Source organism: Mustela nivalis (assembly GCF_964662115.1).
Source record: "Mustela nivalis genome assembly, chromosome: 14".
NCBI classification, from domain to species: Eukaryota; Metazoa; Chordata; class Mammalia; order Carnivora; family Mustelidae; genus Mustela; species Mustela nivalis.
In genome coordinates, this window is record NC_139033.1 from 68894308 (window position 1) to 68912441 (window position 18134).

General features: G+C 40.2%; 1 protein-coding gene across 4 annotated transcripts in view; it reads right to left on the minus strand.

Moving 5' to 3' along the window:
* YES1 (YES proto-oncogene 1, Src family tyrosine kinase) overlaps positions 1–17681 on the minus strand; it is a 65361-nt gene extending 47680 nt beyond the window's left edge. Inside the window, exon 1 of one of the 4 annotated variants that reach the window (XM_082698771.1) lies at positions 17126–17681. The gene's annotated coding sequence lies outside the window, so the exon portion shown is untranslated. Of the gene's footprint in view, positions 1–16046; positions 16069–16794; positions 17105–17125 lie in introns of those variants that run through there. The other 3 variants (XM_082698769.1, XM_082698770.1, XM_082698772.1) reach the window with 3 other exon arrangements.
* Positions 17682–18134: the final 453 nt, after the last annotated feature.

The window sequence follows — 18134 nt, forward strand, 5'->3', positions numbered from 1 at the left end:
CTCAGGTCATTATCTCAAGAGTCCTGGGATCGAGTTCTGCATCAGGCTCTCTACTCAGTGGAGAGCCTGCTTCCTCCTTTCTCTCTCTCTGCCTGTCTCTCAGCCTATTGTGATCTCTGTCTGTCAAATAAATTTTTAAAAATCTTTAAAAAAAATGAGTTAGGGTTAGAATCATTATTTATGCATAATGATTATTTATACAGAAAACCTAAGAGAAATGAAAAACCATCAGAAACAAGAGATGTGCTGGCGAGGATGCAGAGAAAGGGGAACCCTCCTACACTGTTGGTGGGAATGCAAGCTGGTGCAACCACTCTAGAAAACAGCATGGAGGTTCCTCAAAATGTTGAAAATAGAACTGCCCTATGACCCAGCCATTGCACTACTGGGTATTTACCCTAAAGATACAAACGTAGTGATCCGAAAGGGCACATGCACCCGAATGTTTATAGCAGCTATGTCCACAATAGCCAAACTATGGAAAGAACCTAGATGTCCATCAACAGATGCATGGATCAAGAAGATGTGGTATATATACACAGTGGAATACTATGCAGCCATCAAAAGAAATGAAATCTTGCCATTTGCAACAACATGGATGAAACTAGAGCGTATCATGCTTAGAGAAATAAGTCAAGCGGAGAAAGACAACTATCATATGATCTCCCTGATATGAGGAAGTGGTGATGTAACATGGGGGCTTAAGTGGGTAGGAGAAGAATCAATGAAACAAGATGGGATTGGGAGGGAGACAAACCATAAGTGACCCTTAATCTCACAAAACAAACTGAGGGTTGCTGGGGGGAGGGGGGTTGGGAGAAGGGGGGTGGGGTTATGGACATTGGGGAGGGTATGTGCTTTGGTGAGTGCTGTGAAGTGTGTAAACCTGGTGATTCACAGACCTGTACCCCTGGGATAAAAATATATGTTTATAAAAAATTAAAAATTAAAAAAGAAAGAAAGAAAGAAAAGAAACAAGAGATGTGTATAGAGCAATTACAAAATATATACAGAAATAGGTTTCTTTTGTATACAAAAAATAGTCAATTATAAAAATACACTTTAAAAACAAACCATTCAAAACCACACATACCTGCTAAAAGGAATCAATGCTTTTTGATAAGTGGCTAGAGCAAGGTAGCCTGGTACATCTCATACCCCCCCCAAAAAAAAGAAAGAAAGAAAGTAGTACTCAGAAAATGATGGGAATATATCAAAAGTACACAGGAGGGTGCTTGGGTGGCTTAGTTGGTTAAGCAACTGCCTTCAGCTCAGGTTATGATCCTGGAGTCCTGGGATCAAGTCCCGTATCGAGCTCCCAGCTCTACGGGGAGTCTGCTTCTCCCTCTGACCTTCTCCCCTCTCATGCTCTGTTTCTCTCAAATAAATAAATAAAATCTAAAAAAAAAAAAAAAAAAAAAAGTACACAGGAGCCATCTTGAAGATCTTGCTGGCCAACAACAGAACAAATTTGAGCATCAAAATGAATAAGGATGGGGCACCTGAGTGGCTCAGTTGGTTAAGGGTCTGATTTTGGCTCAGGTCATCACCTCAGGGTGATGGGATGAAGCCCTACATCAAGCGCCCCTGATCAGAAGAGTGTCTGCTTCTCCCTCTCCCCTGACTCATGCATGCTCTCTCTCAAATAAACAAGCTATTTAAAAATAATAATAATAAAGATATTAATGGATTATAACCTGTTGGCTAAAAAATGGTCTATGAATCATTCTGATAGTAAACGAGGAATATGGAAAGGTTTTCTCTTACAGAATCTCAACTCAAAAATGTAGAAGGAATTATAGAATTAGAAAAGTATCATTTTGTGGGCGCCTGGGTGGCTCAGTGGGTTAAGCCACTGCCTTCGGCTCAGGTCATGATCTCAGGGTCCTGGGATCAAGTCCCGCATCGGGCTCTCTGCTCAGCGGGGAGCCTGCTTCCCTCTCTCTCTCTCTCTCTGCCTACTTGTGATCTCTCTCTGTCAAATAAATAAATAAAATCTTAAAAAAAAGAAAAGTATCATTTTGCAACCAACGGTACAATAATCAATTCAGCCAATCACTGATAAATGAGCTAAAAGTACTTCCTCACCTACTACTTATTAAAAGAGAAAAATACCAACTTCACAGTGAAGGAAGTCTGACAGGTTTCACCTTACCTGAGTTAATACTGCCAAATGCAACAGACTAACAAGAAGTGCCTTTTCGTGGCCTATACTAGGAATGACATGATACCTCTTATATAGCATTGCTGCCCTAAATTCATAATCTGAATCCAATCACAAGAAACACCTAACAAATCCTAGGGAACACTGTACAAAACATGTAGTCTGACTTTTCAAAAACCAGCATCTGATAGAGCTGAACAACTGTTCAAACTAAAGGAAACTAAAAAGATGGGATAACTAAATGCAATGGATTAGATCCTGGATTATTGTTATAAGGAATTATGAGGACAACTGGGAAAATATTGGTTATGGACTGCTGCATTAATTCTTAGGGCTGCTGTTAAAAAAAAAAAGGCTTAGAACAGAAATTTATGTTCTCAGACTAGAATTTCAAATTCAAAGGTGTTAGCAGGGCCACCTTCCCTTTGAAACTCTGGAAAGAATCGTTTCTTGCCTCCTCTTAGTTTCTGATTGTTGCTGGCAATCCTTGAGGCTCCTTGGCTTGGGCTGGATCACTCCAATCTCTGCCTTTGTTGTCACATGGCATTTTCCTCTTCTTAGAAGGACACTGGTCACATTGGATTAGGGCCCACCAGAATCTAGTTTGAATTCATCTTAACTTGATTGTATCTACAACTAACCTATTTCTAAATAAGGTCACAGTCACAGGTACTACGGGTTAGGATTAAAACGATCTTTTGGGAAAACACATTTCAATCTACAACTATATATTGGATAACTCTATAACAGAGTTGTTAAGATTTCTAAATTTAATAATCGTACTGTGGTTGTATAAGAAAATGTTTCCTTTTTTTTTTTTTTAAGATTTTATTTATTTGACAGAGAGAGAAAGATCACAAGTAGGCAGGGAGAGAAGGGGAAGCAGGCTCCCTGCTGAGCAGAGAGCCCAACGTAGGGCTCGATCCCAGGACCCTGAGATCATGACCCGAGCCGAAGGTAGAGGCTTTAACCCACTGAGCCTCCCAGGCACCCCGAAAATGTTTCTTTTTTTAAGGAAATACAGGCTGAAGTACTTAAGGGTATTAAGACGTGATATTTGCAAAGAATCTTCAAATGGTTGGGGGTGGAGGTGGAAAGAGTGGGAATACCCATACACATATAAATAATGCAGGAATAATAAAATCAAATGTAGCAAAATGTTAACAATTGGTAAATCTGGGTAAGGGAGATCCAGAAGTTCTTTGTACTGTTCTTGCAACTCTTCTGTAACTTTGAAATTATTTCTAAGTAACAAGGTTTTTTCAAACCACACATGAAATAATACCTACAAATAAATTTGAGGAAAAATGTTTAGAGTCTGTATTACAAAAATAAAATCATGTGATATAAAGAAGCTCAATAAATGGAAACCTGTAACTTTTTAGATGGTAAGAGCCATTATTAAAAGATGTCCATTCTTCCTAAATAAACCTTAATAAAAACATTATCTAAACCAAAATCATAACAAACCTCTTACGGATAAGTAAATAAATGCATAATAATAGCTGGGAAATTTTTGAAAAAGAAAAATGAGATTTGTCCTACTAGTAATCACAACCTCATAGTTCAGAGAATGGGCTCTGAAGTTAGCAAGTTGGTTGCAGTCCTAGCTCATACATGAATAAATGTAACTTCTTGGGGTGCCTGGGTGGCTCAGTTGGTTAAGTGATTACCTCTTGATCTCAGATCAGTCTTGAGCTCAGGGTCATGAGTTCAAGCCCCATACTGGGCTTCATGCTTTTGTGGAACCTACTTAAAAAGAATACTGACTCACTGCTCACTCTGGCAGCATATATACTAAAACTGTAAAGATAACAAAGATTAGCACAGCCTGTGGACAAGGATGAAACACAAATTTGTGCAGCATTCCATATTTTTTTAAAAGAAAATCCTTTCATGAAATAAAATGGCTAAATTTCAGAATATTTAAGCCAAATTTTCTAAAGAAAAATACTTAACTCACAGAGTTTTGTTAGAAATGAATTAGTTGAAATATTTTAAAGTATTTTTCACCATGACTGGCACATAAGCAGTACTCAACATTAACTGCTCTTCTTGCTATTGTTATCATGGTCCTAATCATTAGGCTATGTGGTATTGGCACAGGAATAAAGAATATCTGGAAAAGAACGAAAGCCCAAAAATAGGCCTGAGAGTAAACAAACCTCATTTAAAATATCATTTTATCAAATTATTTTTTTTTAAACGTCTACCTGTCTCCGTTGATTTCTCTATTACCGAGGCCCTGGGAATATGAGAAATGTCTTTCAGAACATTCAAACAGAATTCTTCTGGACCTAGAAGCTTGAAATCAACTGAAGCTAGATGCCCTCTTAACTATCTATTATCTACTTTCTTACTTTCTTTTCTATCTTTTCTAACTTAAAGAACATGTTATAGAAGTCAGGAGATGAAAAGAAGACATGGTAGACATTTCCCACTATCTATTATGTCACCTTCCCTAAGTTGTATATCTGTGTCTTCCTTCTTACTTCCAGCTTCGAATTTATCTCTAGGAATCATCCACATTGTCATTAGTTTTTTTCTTCCAGGGATCCCATTCTAAAAACCCTATTCATCTTCTGACAATATACTAAGAGGTTCTTGACCCTCTCTTCTACCTGGACTTTATTATGAGTTCTTCCTTCTGACTTAAGTTCTATTAATTAAAAAATTAAAATTAAAAATAAAAACAAGAACTAAGCCCCAGAAGGAGTGCCTTAATGGGTGAGAAGTAATGAGGTGAGGAGGAGGGAGTAGGGTAGGGTTTGTACCCCATCATGATTCCCACTTGCTACTATCCCCACCAGTTCTTTGATATGGCTAATTACTATCTTTTCTCAATCACTAAAAGGACTACATAAATGCAGAGATAATCCACAATTCTTCCCTGACCCCCTCCCATATCAGAGTGCTTTCTAAGCTCTTCATACAGTAAGTCTGGGGCATTTTTAGACTTTTCATTCCTTTAGGTGGTATACTGCCCATCAGAATCTGAAATCACAGACCCTTACTGGTTTTCAAATATGTCTCCTAAAGTCTAGAGCATACATCTTCTTAAAGTCCAAAACTACTTTTCCTGTTACTTTTAATATAAACCCAGGAAAACATGGTCCCTATCTCCAAAAGTTCTTTCTCTACTTTGCATATCAGTTTTTTCTACTGACCTTAATTAAGTTCAAAACAGCAAATACCTTTACAGCTTCCTTTACCACCTAAACATGAAGTAATATTTTTCCAGATGCTCTGCTTCTAAAAAGCAAACTTCCAGAAGGTGCTGGGATGTTTGACGTTTTCCATCATAATTAGTTTGCCTCTGTACTAATACGTTGTCTTAAATCAAGAAAATATCATCTTGGGGCACCTAGCTGGCTGGTTCAGTCAGTAGAGCATGCAACTCTTGATCTCAGGGTCATGAGGGCATTCAGCATAGTGTTTACTTAAAAAAAAAAAAAAAAAGATATCATCTTTGTCCACAATTTTCAAATACTCTATGTTTCTATAATCAAACAGCGTATTTCTATATAGATGTCTTTTTTTTTTTTTTTTTTAAGATGTCTAACATTTTTAACATAGGTTACTTTCTCTCACCTTCTGGAGCAAAGACAACTCCTCTTTACACCAAAAATTCATTCTCCCATTCTAAGGTTGTCACTGTAAGGTAGCCTTACCACAGACTATTTTTCTTAATCTACCTGCAACCAGATATATGCATATAATTCATTTATATCAACATAATGTAAGGGGAACTGGTGTGTGCCAGAGTTTTTAAGAAGCACAGCTGCTAGAGATATAAAGAATAACATATAAAGAAAAGAAATTCCCTATTGCACATACTTTTTTTTTTACTGGTCTTTAACACAAGTCACTGCAAAGTCAAACCTCAGTTTCTTCATCAGGCTCAAGTACAAAGTTTATTTGAATTCACCCTGAGCACTGATGCCACTCGTTTAGCCCTAGGCCTGATACTCCAAGGAGCCTGGATTTAAAAACATCTGTGGTTACAGCATGAGCTTCTAATGAGGAGCTAGTTATTTGTTGACATTTCTTTCTCCCATGCCCAGGAGAAGCAAATACTGCCAGCGGACTGTTACACTGTCATTGACTTTACAGCATTTATTAAGTGTCCACATTGTGCTACTGCTCCAGATACTTGAGTTAACTTCTGTAACCAAAACAAAGATTGCCCCCAACCTTCATGGAGCTTACATTCTAGCAGCAGCCACTCTCATCATTTAGACTTGGCATAACAGTTTAAAACCTATCTGCCAACACTTATGTAGACTTAATAAACATGGGCAATGATGGAACTGCTGGAGTGATGTATGAAGGAATTACATTCTATGTGGCATAATAATGCTACAAAATCAACCCAGCATTCCCATTAGAAAACAATGCTCCAGCTTATTAAACAGGACAAAGGGTACATTCTTAGATACAACTGAAGAAATAAAAGGAAGCCAAAGAAGAAAAGGCTTCTAAGGTGGCTAAGAAAATCTTTGTCAACAGAATTTGACAGTGGTAAACAAGCAGCAAACAAAATTTCCGTTTGGAGCTTTAGATGAGACTTTTCATCCAGAGAGTAAGGAATGCATGTAACAGTAGACTCATAGGAACAAGGCAGGATGGAAGAAACCTACTGTTTTCCTCCAGAAGGAAGGAAAGCTTTGAATGGCTGATGAGTCAAGCCAATTCCTACATCATTCCAAGGTGTAGGAAACTGTCATCTTATTGACAAGGCAAAAAGTATGCTCTCTTTCTGCAGCATATCCAAAATGTGATGGACCATTCAGACAATGCAGACCTTCCAACTATTTCTATCAACTCATCGAGGGCAAAATGATTTAATTAGTGGAAATAAAGGCAATGTTGCAAAACAGAAGTTTGAGCCAGCTTTTCACTCAGAAGGTTCATATTTGAGCATAAACTCAATTCAGGGGAGGAGGAATGACAGGGAAAGAGCGAGAAGGTGACTATATACACATAGACTCCAAATACACTTTACAAACCCAAACTTACAAATGGACACCACTTGCTACAGTTTAGTTAGTGTAATACCCATCTTTTGTCTGCTTTGTTCTTCTGTTGAATTAAATTTAGATTAAAAAAAGAAGGAGAGAGGGCGCCTGGGTGGCTCAGTGGTTAAGCCGCTGCCTTCGGCTCAGGTCATGATCTCAGGGTCCTGGGATCGAGTCCTGCATCGGGCTCTCTGCTTAGCAGGGAGCCTGCTTCCGTCTCTCTCTTTCTGCCTGCCTCTCTGTCTACTGTGATCTCTCTCTGTCAAATAAATAAATAAAATCTTTTAAAAAAAAAAAAAAAGAAGGAGAAACTTAATTGGGAAAACATTCAAACATTGTATCCTTGTAAATCTGGGCTGAACATCTTGTTATTAAAAGATAAAGAATACTCTGGAATTAGTGTATCAATTTTCCATTACAAAGCCAAACCTACAAAAGGAAAGCATTTGCTAGAGTTTAGTGTAATAACCCATCTTTTAAAGTTCATATATCTGACCTTGATTCCCATTATGAAATATGTACTGCAAAGCTACTTCAATTAAAAAGCAAAGTGTAAGTCGTTGGGAATTCTCAGCCCCAATAAAAATGTACAGTTTAGGGATGCCTGGGTGGCTCAGTTGGTTGGGCCGCTGCCTTCGGCTCAGGTCATGATCCCAGGGTCCTGGGATTGAGTTCCGCATCGGGCTCCTTGCTTGGCAGGGAGCCTGCTTCTCTCACTGCCTCTGCCTGCCTCTCTGCCTGCTTGTATGTACTCTCTCTCTCTCTGGCAAATAAATAAAATCTTTTAAAAAAAAATGTACAGTTTAAGGGAGAAGGAAAAGAAAAGAAACCCTCCCTTCCATCACTGCTCTATATCCCTAAGGAAGTTATCTTCTAGGGAACAGGCTTCCTGTCAGAGATAAATTCAGTTCTTCTGGTCATCACTAGACATATGACCTTAGAAAATTACATATACTTTCTGATATTCAGTTTCTTCACATGTAATATCATCATCCACATTTTTTTTATTTTGAAAAGATATTTCAAATATTTAAATGCAATAATGCATATGAACTACACATGTAGCAAGCACACCACCTGCCATAAAATGGGTTTTCTTCCTTCATGCCCAATGCCTATGACAGTAAATGCGCGGGAAACAGGGAAAAAAAAAGGCAAGAAGGAGGAAATTACAAACTTCCACATTACCTTCATTCCTCATTTTCCTAAGCCCTTTTCTACTTTACTCATTTTTCTTTCTCATTTCCAATCTTTTGAAGTTTTCCCATTCCTCATACTGTACTATAGGGATAAAGTAGGAAGTAGGGTTAAGTGTCTGGAACAAGCAGGTAGAGAAGCTAGGGACCCTCCTGTACTTAAATTCAGCTTAACAGCAAGGTGTCACCGGGAGGGTCCTGGCATCCTAATATGAAACTCATAACACAGTGATTTTTAAATGGTGAAGAGTTGGAAGGTGAGGAGATAGAGTAACTGGCAAGGGAATGAGGTCATTCCCTGTATAATCAGAGCATTTAGCTGATCAAATATTTCGTATGTTCTAAGAGCTCAGATTAAAAAAAAAAACAAAACTTGAAAATCAATCAGAACACATTTACCAATGAAACACTACTATAACTTTGTTAAATTTTTATAAATTAACGATCTGCCTAGAAATCTAACCAAAAAGACTAACCTTCCAAAAAAGACTTCTTTTAGGAAAAGATTTTGATTTTCAAAGGCCCAACTGACAAACTTTGGGAACACAAACTGCCTGTAATTTTCGTGGCTTTTTCATTTTCTTCTTTTTTTACAAAATCTTGTTTGCAAACCTTAAAAAGCTAACCATTTTCTAATGTCTATGCTTATTTCATTCTAGCTAGTAACTAAACGTGTTAAAGAAAAAAATCTGGAATAATTACTCTGTGTTTTTATGAATTAAAAAAAATTAAATGTCTTAATGTTAGTGGTTATTTTCCTGATATAATGTGGCAAAGCTATCATCCAAATAGTCATGAATAGCTGTTAACTGACATCACATCTATTTGCTTCAATGAATAAAGCCCTTATATTTTTAATTTTACTGCTAAATAAATCTGACATGTTTTTAAAGGCCTTTTCTTTTCTTTTTTTTTTTTTTAAGATTTTATTTATTTATTTGACAGAGAAAGATCACAAGTAGGCAGAGAGAGAGAGAGAAGGAAGCAGGCTCCCCGCTGAGTGGAGAGCCCGATGCGGGACTCGATCCCAGGACCCTGAGATCATGACCTGAGCCGAAGGCAGCGGCTTAACCCACTGAGCCACCCAGGTGCCCCTAAAGGCCTTATTTTTAAAAGTGTTTCTTACAGTAAAACTTCTAGGTAAGTGTTATGGAATGTGCATATGTATCACATGTATCTGTAACAAACTGTCTAGAAAATCAAATCAAGCCTTCCTGCCTAGAGAACTGAATCAGTTTGCTTGAGGCTACAAGTATCTAATGCAAAGGGACTCATTAAAGTTTCAGAGGTATCACACACTAATACGATAAAAAACCAGAGAAGTGTTGTACTAGATTATCACACTAAAAAGATCTACCAATCTACAAAGTTTACAACAGTCTCCTAATCCTAGCCAGTGCCACCCAACTGTGTGTGAATTCCTAAAAGGCAGCAGTCACGCTGCAAACATTTTTTTTTTAAGATTTTATTTATTTATTTGACAGAGATCACAAGTAGGCAGAGAGGCAGGCAGAGAGAGAGGAGGAAGCAGGCTCCCTGCTGAGCAGAGAGCCCGATGTGGGGCTCGATCCCAGGACCCCAGGATCATGACCCGAGCCGAAAGCAGAGGCTTCAACCCACTGAGCCACCCAGGCGCCCCCAAACATTTTTATAACATCAAAACTAGCACAGTATTTGTTACACAACAGGTTTAATAAATAACCACTTAATGAAATAAGTGGATACTATGTTTGCTGGAGAAAAGCCCAGTGCCAAGCCTATGGGTCAGTTTTTTACTACAACCTTTACTTACCTGTTACTTATTTTATTTCAAATTCTAGATTCTGAAAAGTTTCCTTAAAATGTTATCAATATAAAAACTTCAACTGTAACAGAACCACACATTTATATAAGGCTGAAAGGATATCAACTATGTCCTGTTTCAAATGGTGAAACTGAGGCATAGGGCATTTACTGAACTGACCAATGCTACATAGCTCTTCACTGTCCAAAGTGGCATTAAAATCCAGATGGCCTTCTACCTTTTAGTCCTTTCCTTATTACACCATGTTACCTTCTCTGCTCCTTTTCAAATGCCTGACAGCTATTATTCTAAAAGTGTTCTTATCTGTAAAATGTTAATTGCAAGAGAACGAATGTAAGAAATAAACTTGCTGGGCGCCTGGGTCAGGTCATGATCTCAGGGTCCTGGGATCAAGTCCCGCATCGGGCTCTCTGCTCGGCAGGGAGCCTGCTTCCTCCTCTCTCTCTCTCTGCCTGCCTCTCTACCTACTTGTGATTTCTCTCTGTCAAATAAATAAATAAAATCTTTAAAAAAAAAAAAAAAGAAATAAACTTGCTAAAGAACAATTATAAGTATTAAATTATGCAGCAAAAGTCACTAACTTTCTCTACTCCACTCCCATTTCTGTGTAATACTAACAAACTGTAAGTTACGTTTAAAAACTAGAGAAGTAACTAACCTCCACAATTAGTTTAAGAAAATCTAGAGTTTACATACTGCTAGGAACATAGGCTGAAACCAGACAATCTTTAAGTTTCAGTGGTTAGTTCATTCCTCCCAGTACTTCCTGTCTTCACCCACAACCCCAGTAAGAGCAGACATAGCCTATAAAATCACATTCTTTTACACAAATTACATCAAGAAAATCAGGACTTTCTTTTTGTCCTTGGAAGATATGAATGTAAGCCATGATTGTCACTAGTAACATGATAGGATGACAAATGTATTTTAGAAAACTCCAGGTTTTCTTTTTTTTTTCTTTTCCTGTGGATAGCTTGGGCTTTCTATATTCATTAAAACAGTAAAAAATATTTCTTTAAAATAAATCACATTAAAGACTAGTTTAATTTCTCTACAAAGAGTTTCCAGTTTATTAGAAATACCAAAATGACCTTTCAATGCACATTTGCAAGTGTTTACAAACTGTTTTATAAAAAACTTTGAGGTTAAAAATCTAAAGAATTTAACATCAGCTTATGAAAAATCACTAAGTTTTACAGATTTTTTTTTTAAAGATTGATTTGTTTATTTGACAGAGAGAGACAGAGAGGGAATACAAGCAAGGAGAGTTGTGAGAGGGAAAATCAGGCTTTCTACTGAGCAGGGAGCCTGACGGGGGCTCAATCCCAGGACGCTGGGATCATGACCTGAGCTGAAGGCAGACACTTAACTGCTGAGCCACCCAGCCACCCTGAAAAAGCACTAAATTTTATAGAGTTTTAGTAGACATAGAACTTTAAAACATATGTAGCACGAGTCTGTATATTATAGTCATAAAATACACAACCACATCTTTGTATATAATTCAAAATTTATTAAGCATTTAATCTATGAGAGACTGTTCTTAAAAATTCATACAAAACAGTTCCTTGCCACATGTATTACTGTAATGGAAAGAAATAATTATGATTTAAGGAAAATGTGCTTTCTTACCAGAGGAGTTTTGTGGGAGCACAAAGATGGGGGCCAATATACCAGTGTTTTGCGAAGTATGTACCACGACTACAATGTGTACTCGTTAACATTCAGGAGTACAGTCTTCCATACCTCCTCCTTCCTTCCGGTTATACAAGCTGGAGCGCTGATTCTCCCAATGCTCCCCATTACCCATCCCAAATTAGCCAATCCCAAACAAAGTTTCAAAGCCAGAATTAGCAAAAGGAATTGTCTCTGTAGATTTTTCTGACAGCCATAGTAAAAGACAGGATGAGATGCTGCCGCTCTTTGCTTAGCAAGTTTATAAAATGAGAAACATTTCAGAAGCCCCAAATTTGCCTGTGGCATCCTCCGGTCTGGGGCTTCTTGCCATATACAGCTGATAATGTGTCTGTGTTTGTTGATGTCCATCTTCTCATACCCCAGAACAACAGAAGAGAATCTAGGGTTCCTACCTGCAAAATTCAGGCAGACATGGGATATACCATATGCAAGTAGCTCTAGAAATTATCCCTCTTGAGGGTCCTCTACTTCCTGGGAAAAAGCAGTATGTCCAAAGAACCTGCATATAAGCTCTCCTGCCACTGCACAAACAGTAATAGGAGCAGCACTTCTAAGTGACCCAGCTTATAGCAGCATGGAGTATATGGTATAAACTTCAGGGAGCCTGCAGTCACATATATACCCTCAAGCAGGAAAAACTGAAGGGCACTGCTATGGTGAGCACTGAGGCTTGTAACTCGGTCCATCAGTATTATCCTGTACTTTGAAATTACACGATTCTCTCTCTTTCCTGGAGTGAGCTTCAAGATTTTAAAGAGTAACATCAGGTAAACTCAATCCAGACCAGGATATGTTGCCATCAAGTCTGCTAGTTCCAAGACAACAGTAGTGCTGCTGCAGCCAACAATTCCTTGGCAGAGAGATATGTTATAATGATATTGGCAGCAGCACTGGCTCTTCTCTTTCACCCTCTGCTGTTACTATAGCTCCTTTTGCTAAATCTGCCTCTGAGTTTAGACAGGAGCTGGATGGTTCATAATCACCCAGCAGCTGCAGCTGAGCAATACTCAGCCTAATTGTGGCACTGGAGCAGCTGAGAGGAAGAAAAGCAATAATACATACCCTACCATAGCCACACACAAACTGCTGTACACTCTACCAATAAGATACCAAGATACTTTAATAGGAACAGATTATTACCTCTAAGGAAAAGCAGTTGTACTTCTCTGAAAGAACTCTGGATTTGTGTTACAGACATGTTTAAAATGTGAACTGAAGGTGACCTAAGCCATGTAGAGCACTGAACAATGGAAGATCTTAACTAAAACTTCCTGTAAATATTCACGTAACAAAGCCAGTGCCACAAACATCACCTTTATAACATGACTGAAAGTTCCTGTGATATAAGAGTCTGGCACAGATGTGATCTCTTCTTTAACTCTATATTGCAACAATGCAAAGCAACAAAATCAACAATTCAAACAGCAAGCCATTACATAAAGCAAGTGGCATAATACAATGATTCTCAGCATTTTTGAAACTCCAACACCATACTGTCATTTGCTTTCTTGAAACAAAACATACTCTTGTGTTAGGTGCCATATGGCACATCTTCATAAAGCTTAAGTAAATGAAAACTTCTTATGCTGAGAATTTCATGACATCCTTAAGAATATGAAAACTAAGGCCAAAATTACTGATCCAAGGAATTACTGTTACAGAACACAGAGACTGGGGGCACCTGGGTAGCTCAGTCAATTAAGCATCTGCCTTTGGCTCGAGTCATGATCTCAGGGTCCTAGAATCCAAGCCCTGCCTCAAACTCCCTGCTCAGCGGGGAGTCTGCTTCTCCCTCTCCCTCTGCCCTCCTGTGTGTGTTGGGGGGGGGGGGGGAGTGTACACACACATACACTCCTTCGCAAATAAAATCTTCGAAACAGATAAACAAAATGGTTAAGACTTATTACCTTGATGTGACAGTTTTGTCATTTACATAATTTTATGAAAAATAAACTGCATTTTATATTTGATGACAGAATAGCATCCATTAGTTTAATAAACATTTTGACTATCTACTATTCACCTTTTACAATATATAAGCTAAGAGGATTTAAAGGTAGTAAAATCTGGTGTTCTCCCTCAAAATATTAACATAATTAACATGTTACTTATATGTCAAATTCGTGACAAACACTAGCTAGAATATGATAATAATGATTTAATAAGTCTAATCCTGTTTGCAAAGGACAGCCCAGGCAGTGTTCTTAAAGGTAGTCACTAAATGTTAAGTTCTTTATCCAAGCACCTTATATAATATATTACACACAGGCTTCTTAAAAAACAAACAAAACAAAATATTTTATGTTAGTCATGATCTCAGGGTCACTGTAAGCCTACCTTATATATTACATACAGGCTTCTTAAGAAACAAACAAAACATTTTATGTGAACTAAAACAGATATAGAAAAGCACACAGAACATATGTGTGGCCTGGTGAATATACTAAGGAACACCCTTGCAACCACCACCAGGTTAAAACTCCTGTCACCCCTGCAGAAGCTGGGTCCCAGTCAAAACTTTCTCCCATCTCCCAAATCTTTACTTTTATAGAAATCACTTCCTTGCTGGTTTTTTAAAAATACAGTTTTATTTCCCAGACACCAGAGCTTAATATTGCTTTTAAATTTTTTGATATTAGGCACTTCTTTTAATTGAAGTATAAATGACATACAATACCCTGCCTGTTTCTATTATATATCATAGGGACTTGATATTTTTATACATCATGAAACACATCCCCCCATAAGACTAGTTACCATTTATCACCATACAAAGGTATTACAATATTATTAACCATATTCCCTATGTTGTACCTTACATTCCCACGACTTTTTTAATAACTGGGTTTGTACCTTTTTTAAATATAATCCTAATAGGAACTAATAAATGACGTCTATATTAAACACTAGATTGAGAGTTACACATGTTAAGAAAAATTACTCATGTTAACAAATTATTCACTGCCTTAAAAGATGGAAATTTGGACTTTGGACTAATAAATCTTATACCATGTGCTGGTAACATTGGCTTATTGCTATTAGCTTAGAACATTTATTCTTTTAATATCATATATCAGGAAGGAGATTTGCATGCACACAGATTTTTCAGCTTGAGATTTTCCTGAATTAAAATAAAAAACAACTTAATCCATGTATTAATATTATACTTCAGCCATTAGACAAATTCCACCTATCCTAGGAAGACTGGTCAAAGCCGTAATTTCACTTTCGGTTGAATAGAAAGGAGTCAATTTTGTGGTTTATGAAGTCAGCAAAAACATACTGCAAAATTAAAAGCTATTATAACATTATGCTGGTTACACCAGAGTATATATTCTAAGAGCCTTTTTATCTTTTATTCTGGAAACATGGATATGAACTATCTTGTATTTAGATTCAGATCAAAGGCAATTGTTTCATTTTGTTTTTTCAAATTTAGGACCCTATGAATTGTCAACCAGCTTTCAAAATCTCCACTGAGATTTAGGTATGTCCCCAAATTTAAAATAATTAAACTTCCTTTTCTGAAATGTCAACAATGACAGGAGTCTCACATATTAGTAAAACATTATGTATGGCTTAGTGAGATACAGCTTTCTTACAGAATATATGAGAATCATGTTTGATGCACACAAGATCCTCTTTCTCCTAAAGACACGCCCGCCAAATACTCCTTCATAACCTGTCCATTCCAAATGTTTTCTGTCCACTGTATGCCACTGCCCTCATTATTAAATTTACCAGGTACTATGCCTTAAATGCATAGTTACATGTACACATTTAGTAATATTTTCCTTAGTGCGTAACTTAACTTTAGAGATTTAACAAGATGGTTTAAATATACTCGGAATTATGGAGATACTTTTGGCACTGTAAGCCTACAGTTACATGGACACAAATGTACTACAATCAAATGCATATGTGTAATCATGTATGTGAAAACACACCATGAAACACATATACGTAATGGCATGAACATAAAGCTGCGGTTCCATTAGATGTCTCACCTCTTTAATAATTTATAAATTGTTAGAACATGTATTATTCCATGCCTGTTTCAATAATTACGCAGAAAACAATTCAACCAAATGAGAACTATGTTGTGTCCCACTCGCTACAAAACAAAAATTAAAGCGATCCCTGCATTGGATTTATTTTCCACTCACCAAACAAAAATTAAAGCAATCCCTACATCGGAGTAGGTTTTCGAAGAGCTCCTGAACACGACGCTGTCCCATGCCCAATAAAGCAAATACTGGAAGCAATTATCAAGAAGAAAAACACACTTTAAAACAAAATTTTCTGTAATATGTGGACAGAGAACAGAACCAAATGGGGGGCTGAGTGGCATAATACTGTAAAAGTGGATGCTGAATGGCATACTTCCCAACCCCCAACCCAAAACAAAGGAAAACTTTAACATGTTGCGGTTTTCAATCAAACCAAGTAAAGCGAGAGGCTCACCCACTCGCCCCCCCCCCCGCCCACGTCCGCTCTCCCAGCACAGTTGCCACCCGGCGTCAGTGAACACGGAGACCCTCAAGCTCCGGGACAGAAAAGGGCCGCCGGTCTCGGCCCTCAGTCCCGCCGACCCAGCCAAAATTAACCTCGCCCCCAGGCACCGATGGGAGCTAGCGTACCGCTCCAAGGACCTGAAGTCCGACTGGGGCGGGACCGGGAAGGACTGGACGGGGCGGAGACGAGGCAGGGGGCAGGCAGGTAGCGCCGGGAAGGAGACACGCCCGCCAGGCGAGCCGGGACGGGGGAGGGGAGAAGTTTCTCCCCAACTTCCCGACTCGGAGCCTGCGGGGGCGGGGAGCGCCGGCGCCTTTCCGCGCGGGCGGGCGCCGGGGCCTAGCACTGCCCGGACCGGGGTCGGCCGCCTCCGTCCGCGGGGCCCTGCCGGGTACTTACCTGCCCTCCAGCCGCGCTCTCATGAGTCGTCGCTACCGCGGCTCGGGCTGGCGGGGAGGGGGCGGCGGGCGGAGGCGAGGCCCGCGGGGCCCTCTCCCTCCTCCACCTCCTCGTCCCGAGCGCCCGGCTGCAGCGACGACGGCACAGCCGCCCCGCACTCGTTACTTCAGGAGGAGGGAATTCCCGGGCTCCCCCACCCCTCGGCCTCACTCTCCACCTCCACTGCGCGCGGCGCCCGCCCTCACTCCCGGCTCCGCCCCTCCTCGGCGGGGGCGGGGCGGGGGCGAGGGCGGGGGCTGCGGCTACCTGCGCGCGCGGCCGGCCTGCTCACCGGAACTCGCGCCGCGCCCGCCCGGGCTCGAGCGCCCCCCGCCTTCCGGCGCCGGCGCGCTCCGCGAGCTGCGGGCGGTCCCCTCTCTGTCCCCGTCGGCTACTGGTCCGAATCACTTATCCGGACCCAACATGGCGGCAGGGTCCGGGGCGGATTCCCGAGGCGGCGCAGGCTGAGGGGGCGTGAGGAGGTGGCGCTTCTGGCACGCGGAGAGCGGACCCACAGCGCCCCCTCCCCTTCCGCGGACCTTGAGGCCGCGGACTTGCCTGCCCCTGGAGATGGAGTGAGGGGCGCAGCTTCCTTCCCCTCTGCCTTTCTCCATTCCCTTTGCCCTGTTCTCTAGTGCCGAGGGCTTTGGGGCTTTGTTTGTTTTTGTGGAGGAGGACAGGGTTGAGTTATTTTGGTTGACTGTTTGCTTTTTAGTACTATGCTTCCGCACCCTTTGTCGCTGATAGTAAAATCTCAGCCCAGCCGCGTGAGCCAGGGGGGCGTTCCTAACGCTCCCATCACCTGCCTGGTCGCCGTCTAAAAACGCTCGCGTCTGGCCTCCTTCCGAGCCGGTGATCCTGTCCCAACCCCTGGAGCTTCCTGTTGACTGTTGGTTCAACTAGCCTTGCGGAGGGAGAGACCCGAAGCTGAGTTCCCTTGGCGACTTTCCCAGTAATGGTGGCCTTGGCTTCTCTGGAGACAATGTATTCTTGTAGGGTCCCGGCAAGTTCCCAGGGAGGGACAGGTATTAATAATCCTGTGTGACAGCTGTGGAAACTGAGGCTGCGACCCTGAAAGTGCAGCAGCCACAACTAGAATTCTGCTAATCCCAATCCAAGCACCTTTCCTGCCTACCCAGTAGCCAGTTCCTGAAGGAGAAGGGAGAGGAATCCAGAAGAACAGGGATGAAGATGAGGAGTCGTCAGTGTCGGAACAGGCTGAATATTGAGGCTCTTCTGCTAAAATCACTTCTGCCCTATCAGACTTGTAGATTAACTTCCTCTCTGTATTTCCTCCTTGG